At 34.4% G+C, this 7,872-nt stretch overlaps 1 pseudogene; it reads right to left on the bottom strand.

The window, feature by feature from the left end:
• Positions 1-6,797: 6,797 nt before the first annotated feature.
• On the bottom strand, positions 6,798-7,233 carry LOC141515004 (small ribosomal subunit protein eS19 pseudogene; annotated as a pseudogene).
• Positions 7,234-7,872: the final 639 nt, after the last annotated feature.

Below are 7,872 nucleotides of genomic sequence, written 5' to 3'. Positions count from 1 at the left end.
AGGTGTGAAGTGGTACCTCAGAGATGCTTTAATTTGCATTTCTCTAATAAGTAATGATTTAGAGTAATTTTTCATATGACTATGGATTACTTTGATCTCCTCAGCTGTAAATTGCCTTTGCATATCATTTGACAAATTTGACTCAGCTCTCTGTATATTTTAGAAACGAGTCCTTTGTCAGAAATACTAGTTGTAAAACTTGTTTCCCAATTTACTACATTTCTTTTGATCTTGGTTACAGTGGTTTTGTTTATGCAATAGCTTTTTAATTTAATATAATAAAAATTATCTAGTTTGTTTATAATGATGTTCTCTATCTTCAATTCAACTTTTAAAGGAGTAATTTTCTTCAAGCAATTCTGTTTTTGTTTGGCCACTTTTATTTTTTATGGAGTGGTTATCTTCAGTCAATTTTTTCTGCTTTCATTTCCAAGATATTGACTATTTGTTTCATAATTTGTTTGCATATCTCTCATTTCTTTTTTCACTTTTTCTTCTATTTCTCTTTCTTGACTTTTAAAATTCTTTTAAAGCTCTTCCAACAGTATGTTTTGGGCGAGAAACCAATTTTTTATTTCCCATTGTGTCTTCATATGTAGGTGTTTAGCCATAATTTTCCTCTTCTGAGGTGTTTTTTTTTCCCTGTCACCATGGTGGCTTTTTATGGCTAGAGGTTTTTATGTCATTTAAGAAGAAAAGAGCTTTGCTCTTGGGGCACAGGAGTCACTTTGACAAGTTTATAATGCTTGCATCCTTGAGTTTTCTCCTTTGGTTTCCATGCTGGATCCTCTGGTGTTGGAGAGTGGTCCACTGCTCAGTCTAACCAAGTCTGCTGTGCAGGTATTCTATGGCTTGCCATTTGGATATATCACTAGACCTCTCACTACTCGTTTGCTGTGCCACTGGCTTGAGCCCTTAGTTACGAAGTTTTGTTATGACTAAGAACTTCCCACTGACTTACCCATACCCTGACTGAGCTTCATTGTGCTCCCCCTCCACCCAAGTGAGACTCTGAAGTCCTTTCAAAATATCTTAAGCTCCATTCCATCTTTTTGAGAATTCTTTCATTCTAGAATCTTTTTAGAAGCTTGTTCTAACAATTTTTCTCAGGGAAAACTATACAGATCTCAAAAATTTCCTGTCTTATCTCTGCAATCTGGGCTTTTCCTCTTGTCTGTTTTCTTTCACAATATAACTAATATGGAAATACAATGTGCCAAATTTCATATGTATAACTTCCATTAAATAGTTTGCAGAGGGAAAGAGGAAGAGAATTTGGAACTCAAATAAAAAAAGATGTTAATATTGTTTTTATTTACAATTAGGAAAAAAAATCTTTAAAAACCATATAGTATTGCTTTTTAATCCCATGTGGTAGTAGTGTACCTACTATATTATATCTGAGAGTGAAGGCAAAAATCAAAGTGAAGGAGCAAGTTTCATAAGATAATATCCAGGCCGATATCTTTCCCTATTAAATATTTACTTTTATGTATTTATGAGAAAACTATCTTTTTATTGGGTCATATCACATCAAGAAGCTAGGAAACTGGTTTGGTGAGCTATTTTTAGTATATGAAAGTAATATCACAAGATTATCTTCCTTGCGATTTTTGTTGTTTCTAAGCCCATGTGTACTTCATTGCCAGCTGTTGACTCTTTCATGCTTATAGCATTCTATTTCTTATGCTGTTTTGATATTCACAAAACTTCGTTCTTGGCTAATAAGCTATTTTCTCCAATGATAGTTTTAGTTAAAATAAATAAAAAAATTAGCTATGTAATTTGATTTTAATATAAAAACTGAAATTTATGATGCATGAGTGAAATCTTTCATCAAGAGAATTTACTTTAACTTTTTTTATAAGTTTCTCTTTAAACAACCATTGGGTGTTGAAGAGAAAACCCAGTTCCTTATGAAGATTTAAAGACTGGGTAAGCAAGCATATTTACACGGAGACCATTAAAGGACAATATTTTCTGGAGACTGCATATATAAATCTATCTATCTATTTATAGATATCTCTCTATATATATTTATCCATTAAATAAATATATTAGTTATATTTCTCTATATATACCTATAAATATACACACAGATATAAAGGAATGCACATATATGATCATATGACATATAAGATAGTTTTTTTATTGTAAGATTGACTATTTAAATGCGATTATTTTTTTAAGGTCCAAATTGTGTGCAAATATCTTGTGAATTTTAGTAAATTGTAGTCCAAATTACAATACTTTATAAATTTTAATGTAAGCTCTTCAAAGGTAGGAACTAATTAATTTTTTGTCTTTATACTCTCTTCCAGAGAGAACTTATAGCTGATTTTCCCTTACATTGTCCAGACTGATATTTTCATAAGATTTATTGACTTTCCACATTATGTTTCCTATAATATGGAAATATTTTTGTTCCCAAGTAAAACTTTGGATTTCATAACTGAAATGTTGGCCTCTGATGTGTGATTAATAACATATTATATGGTGTTTTACATTTTGTATCTATTACTTATATATTACATATATTAAATTTTTGATACAGCAACTACATGAAGCATGCATTATAATTATTCCCATAAAGTGACTTGAGGCTTTCAGTTTTCTTAATTCAAACTCATGTTCCATCTATTTTACCCACTATACCACCTAACTGAACTTTTTTATAAGGTCCTTGATTATTGCATTTATAATCCATAATGCTTAGTATAAGGTCTGACATATACTTAGTGCGAAATGCTTATGAAACTCTATGTCTCAGTCTGTCCTCCAATAAAAGTCTGTCACTTAACATATAGTTAACTCAGATTTGCTTAATTGACTAAATTCCTTTCCAGAGTAAATAGCTTATCTGTTTCCTTGAATTTCAAATAGATTGTGTATAACCTGTAACAAGTTTCATCTCCCATTACATTTGCACTTATGTATTATAACATCCCCAAACTGCAGCCCTCTTTTTTGTTCCCTTTAAGATTGATTCATTTCCTCTGCATTTGTATGCAATTTTCTCACTACTTGGAATACCAGCTCTCCAAAGCCCTGGTTCTATCAAAACCTATTCTATTCTTCTTTCGAAAACTAACTCAGTTTCCAAGTTTTTTCAATAAGGATTCTTTCATTCCATTTTCCAAACCCAATATCATATTTGGATCATAATTTATCATAATTTCTCTAGATACTAATGTACTTCATCAGTTTGCATTTTTCCTATGTCACTTTCAAATTCTACCTTATGCAATATGTATACATATTTCACTTCTCCCAGATAAAAGACTTAAAGTATGAACTTTATTTTTCATTTTGTTTCTTTTATAGCATTAAATATATTGAATTTATAATAAATGCAAGGAAGACTAGTAATAAAGGTATAAAAATATTCAAAATCCAAAGGATCATCATCATATCAAATTCCACTTCTATATTTTTTTCTAAATTTGCATCTAGGTAAATGACTCATTCATTTACTAGTATCTCATGTCTGATACTACCCTCCTCATTGGTTATCTGCCCCTTTTTTTCTTACTTCATTTAAGACTATAATCTAAGTAGTTTAATTTGATAGCAAAACAGAAATATTAATTGTGTATGATAGAGGATTCACATTATTTTAGTAACTGCATCAATCTTCTTTGAATGCATAAATGTTTTTTCCTTAAAATTTATTGCTAGAGGGACTATGTTAAGTGTTCTATACAGCAGGAGAGTGAGGTAATCATAATGTCAATCAATGTTTTATAATAGAATTTCTGTCTCTGTATCAAATGGAAATTGGACATTGGGTATTATGTCAGATTTCCTATCAAGAAGCATTCATTAATCACTCAGAATATACATTGAAATCTTGTCAAAGAAATAGAAAAAGTGCGAATTTGTATATATGAGTGTTTGTTATGTATGTCCTTTGTTTGTGAAGAAGATCATGACATCAGAGAGGTGATGTCATGATAAGCACATAAATAGATTTGAATGAGAAGATCCTATGCTCAGGCACAAGTCTCATTTTCTCCTCCAGTCATTTGTATCCAGTGACATCCCAAAAATATTGGGATGACTAGATGTGTCCCTGGTTGTGAAACAATCAGGTTTAACTGACTTGTCCAAAGTCACACAGTAAGCGGTCTCACATGTCTGACTGGATTCGAATACAGATCCTCCTGACTCTATGGTCAGTGTTCTATCTACCTTACAACCTGGCTGTGTTTGTGTCTGTGTGAATAGAAATACACACACATGAATAGACTACTTGGAAGTAATATCAAAGTAAAAACACTGGAAACTGGAAGACAAGGAAGAAAGGTGAAGGTTTCCCCCACATTATAATTTCTTTCTCTCTTGAAATGTGATCAAAATATCAAGTAATATTTCAAAAATAAAAAATAAAGAAAAGAAAAAGAAAAAGATCAGTGAGATTATTAATCCATTAGCATAATCTGAAAACAGACAAAATATACTGTTTAAGGGTAAAGATAATAAATATTTACATAGTACCTTTGAAGTTCCAGAAACTGTGCTTTTAACTTTATATATGTATTATCTCAATATATCATCTTTTTAATTTTTTCACATTACTATAACAGTCATGTTGTAAAGTAAACATAACCTGCCCCTCCCACAAAGAAAGAGAAACCTTAAGAAAAATACAGTGTGAGAGGGAAAACGTGTATAGTTCAGTATGTATTCAGATATCATCAGCTCTATCTGTGGGATGCATGGAATTCTTTATCATATGTCCATCAGAGAAATTATTTCAATATTTTTCCCCACAGCCGATATTGGTAGCAATATGGTATTCTATTCTCTCTCTCCTCAAAAGTGTTTCAGCACAGACAAAACCACTGTAACCAAGATCAAAAGAAATGTAATAAATTCGGAAATAAATTTTACAACTAGTATTTCTGACAAAGGATTCATTTCTAAAATATACAGAGAACTGAGTCAAATTTTCAAAAAAAGGCCTTCCCCAATTGACAAATGGTCAAAGGATATGCAAAGGCAGTACAGCTGAGAAAATCAAAATCAAAGCGATCCATAGTCATATGAAAAATTGCTCTAAATCATTACTTATTAGAGAAATGCAAAATAAAACATCTCTGAGGTTCCACCTCACACCTCTCAGACTGGCCAACATGACCAGAAAGGATAATGATCAATGTTGGAAGGGATGTGGGAAATCTGGGACACTAATACATTGTTGGTGGAGCTGTGAACTCATCCAAACTTTCTGGAGAGCAACTTGGAATTTTGCCCAAAAGGCAACAAAAATGTGCATACCCTTTGATCCAGCAATTCCACTACTGCATATATGCTCTGAAGAGACTATGAAAAAGGGTAAAAACATTTCTTGTACAAAAATATTCATAGCAGCCCTGTTTGTGATGGCAAAGAATTGCAAATCAAGTAAATGTCCTTTAATTGGGAATGACTTACAAATTATAGTATATGTATGTCATGGAATACTATTGTTCTGTTAGAAACTTGGAGGAATGGGAATTCAGGGAAGCCTGGAAGAATTTTCACGAACTGATTCTGAGCAAGAAGAGCAGAACCAAAAACATTGTCCATCCTAACAGCAATATGGGGGTGATGATCAAACTTGATGGACTTGCTCATTCCATCAGTGCAACAACCAGGGGCAATTTTGGGCCATATACATTGAAGAATAACATCTGTATCCAGAGAATGATTTGTGGAGTTTCAAGAAAGACCTTCAATTTAGGAAAAAAAGTTATCTTATTATGTAATTTTGCTATCTCTTATAATTTTCATCACATTCAACTGGGATCAATGCATATTATGGAAACAATGTAAAGACTAACAGAATGACCTCTTTAGGGGATGGGGGGTGGGAAGCAAGAATGGGAGAAAATATTGTAAAACTCAAAAGAAATGATATCTTTCCTAAAAAAAAGTATATTCAATATGACTACCCTCATCCATGATCTTCCCTCTCTTCTATTCCATAAATCCCCCCTCCCTCCATCCCCTTTCTCCCATGCCTTTTCTCTCTTATTTTCCTCTAGTTTAAGATAGATTTCTATACGCAATTGAATGGGTAAGTTATTTCCTCTCTGAGTCACTTCTGATGAGAATGAAGGCTCACTCACTCCCTTTCATCTTCCTTCCTTTCCACTCCATTGAAAAAGCTTTTTTCTTTCCTTTTATGTGAAAAAAACCCTTAGCCCATATTCCTTTCTTTTCCCTTTCTCCAGTAATTCTTTTCTTGACCATTAACTCCATCTTTATAATATATGACACCTTCATATTCAGCTCTCTCCTGTGCTTTGTGTGTATATATATACATATATATATATATATATATGTATATATACATATATATATATATATATATATACCCCTTACTGCCCTAATAAATGAGAGTGTTCAGTGTTCATATGAATTAACGGTATCATCTTCCTATGCAGAAATACAAGCAGTTCAACATCATAAAATGCACTATAATTTGTCCTTCCCATCCACCCTCTCTATCCCTCACTGGAGTCCTGTATTTTAAGATCAAAGTTTCTGTTCAGCTCTGGATCTTTGAACAGGAAAGTTTGAAAGTTCTCCATTTCCTTGAAGGTCCATCTTTTCCCTGAAAAGGGAACATTCAGTTTTTTTAGGTAGTTGATTCTTGGTTGCAATCTATAGTTTCGATTTCTTTATCCCCAAACCATCTTTTAATATTATTTAACATTTATCCATTGAAGAGTAGCTCTTATTTCTCTATTTTCTTTTTTTTCCTTTTTGGAAGAACAAGGAGTTTATTAATGAATCTGATGTGGTGTGTCCTAATGTTTCTTGTTGGCAGCTGCCACCTGTCTGGCAATTCTGTCCAGGTTTCTCTGTCCCTGAGGTGTCAGCTTCCGGCCCCCATCCTGGTCCTTCACCACCATTTTCAGGCCTGCCAGGGCTTGCAGGACTCTCTGTGCCACTCTTGGAGCACCTGCTGAAGTGACTGGGCATGACCCTGTTGCGCTGGCGCTCCCCCTAGATCTTGGTCATGGATCCGACCCCAGCGCCACCTTGGAGGCACAGATGGTGGGCTGTGGAGGCTGCCCGGGTGCAGAGCCAGTTCTCGTCATAGGGTGCCAGCTCCTTGTGCTTGGCCAGCTTGACCGTGTCCACCCACTTGAGGACTTTCAGCTTCCCTGACTTCTTTAGGAAGGAAGCCAGGGCCCGCACAAACTCCTGCTGGTTCACGTCCTTCACTGTGACTCCGGGCATCTGCAAGGCGGGGCGGGGGGAGGATCAATCGTGGACCCCCCCTCCCAGATCTCCGCCCCCCCGCCCTGGGGAGCATGTAGCTGTGTCCCTGCACTCCGCTCCACGCCCGGCTCAGCCCGGCCCCTCTCTATTTTCTTAATAGTAATTTTTCTAATTGAATGTAAAGATTGCTTTTAAACATGCATTTTTGATAAATTCTGAGGTCAATTTTTTTTCCTTTTCTTCCTTCCCTCTACCCCAAGAAAGTAAGCAAAGTGATATATCCTATGCATGTACAACCATGTTTAACATGTTTCTATGTGAAAAAAGAATCAGAAGAAAATGGAAACCATGAGGAAGAAAAAATTAAAGCAAAAATAGTATGATTCGTTCATCTCTGGGTATGGAAGGCATTCTCTCATCACCAGACTTGTAATTTTTGTACTGATGAGAAGAACTACATGTATCAAAAAATGTATTGATCATCACACAGGATACAATATTCTTCTGGTTCTGCTCACTTCATTCTGCTTCAGTTTAGGTTAAGTCTTTTCAGATTTATCTGAAATTCAACTGCTCATGATTTCTTATAGCCAAATAGCATTGCATTACATTCATATAACACAACTTGTGCGACCATTTCCCGACTGATAGACATCT

The sequence above is a fragment of the Macrotis lagotis genome, chromosome 1 (genome assembly GCF_037893015.1).
Source record: "Macrotis lagotis isolate mMagLag1 chromosome 1, bilby.v1.9.chrom.fasta, whole genome shotgun sequence".
Classification (NCBI taxonomy): Eukaryota; Metazoa; Chordata; class Mammalia; order Peramelemorphia; family Peramelidae; genus Macrotis; species Macrotis lagotis.
This window is presented reverse-complemented; position numbering and strand designations above follow the sequence as displayed.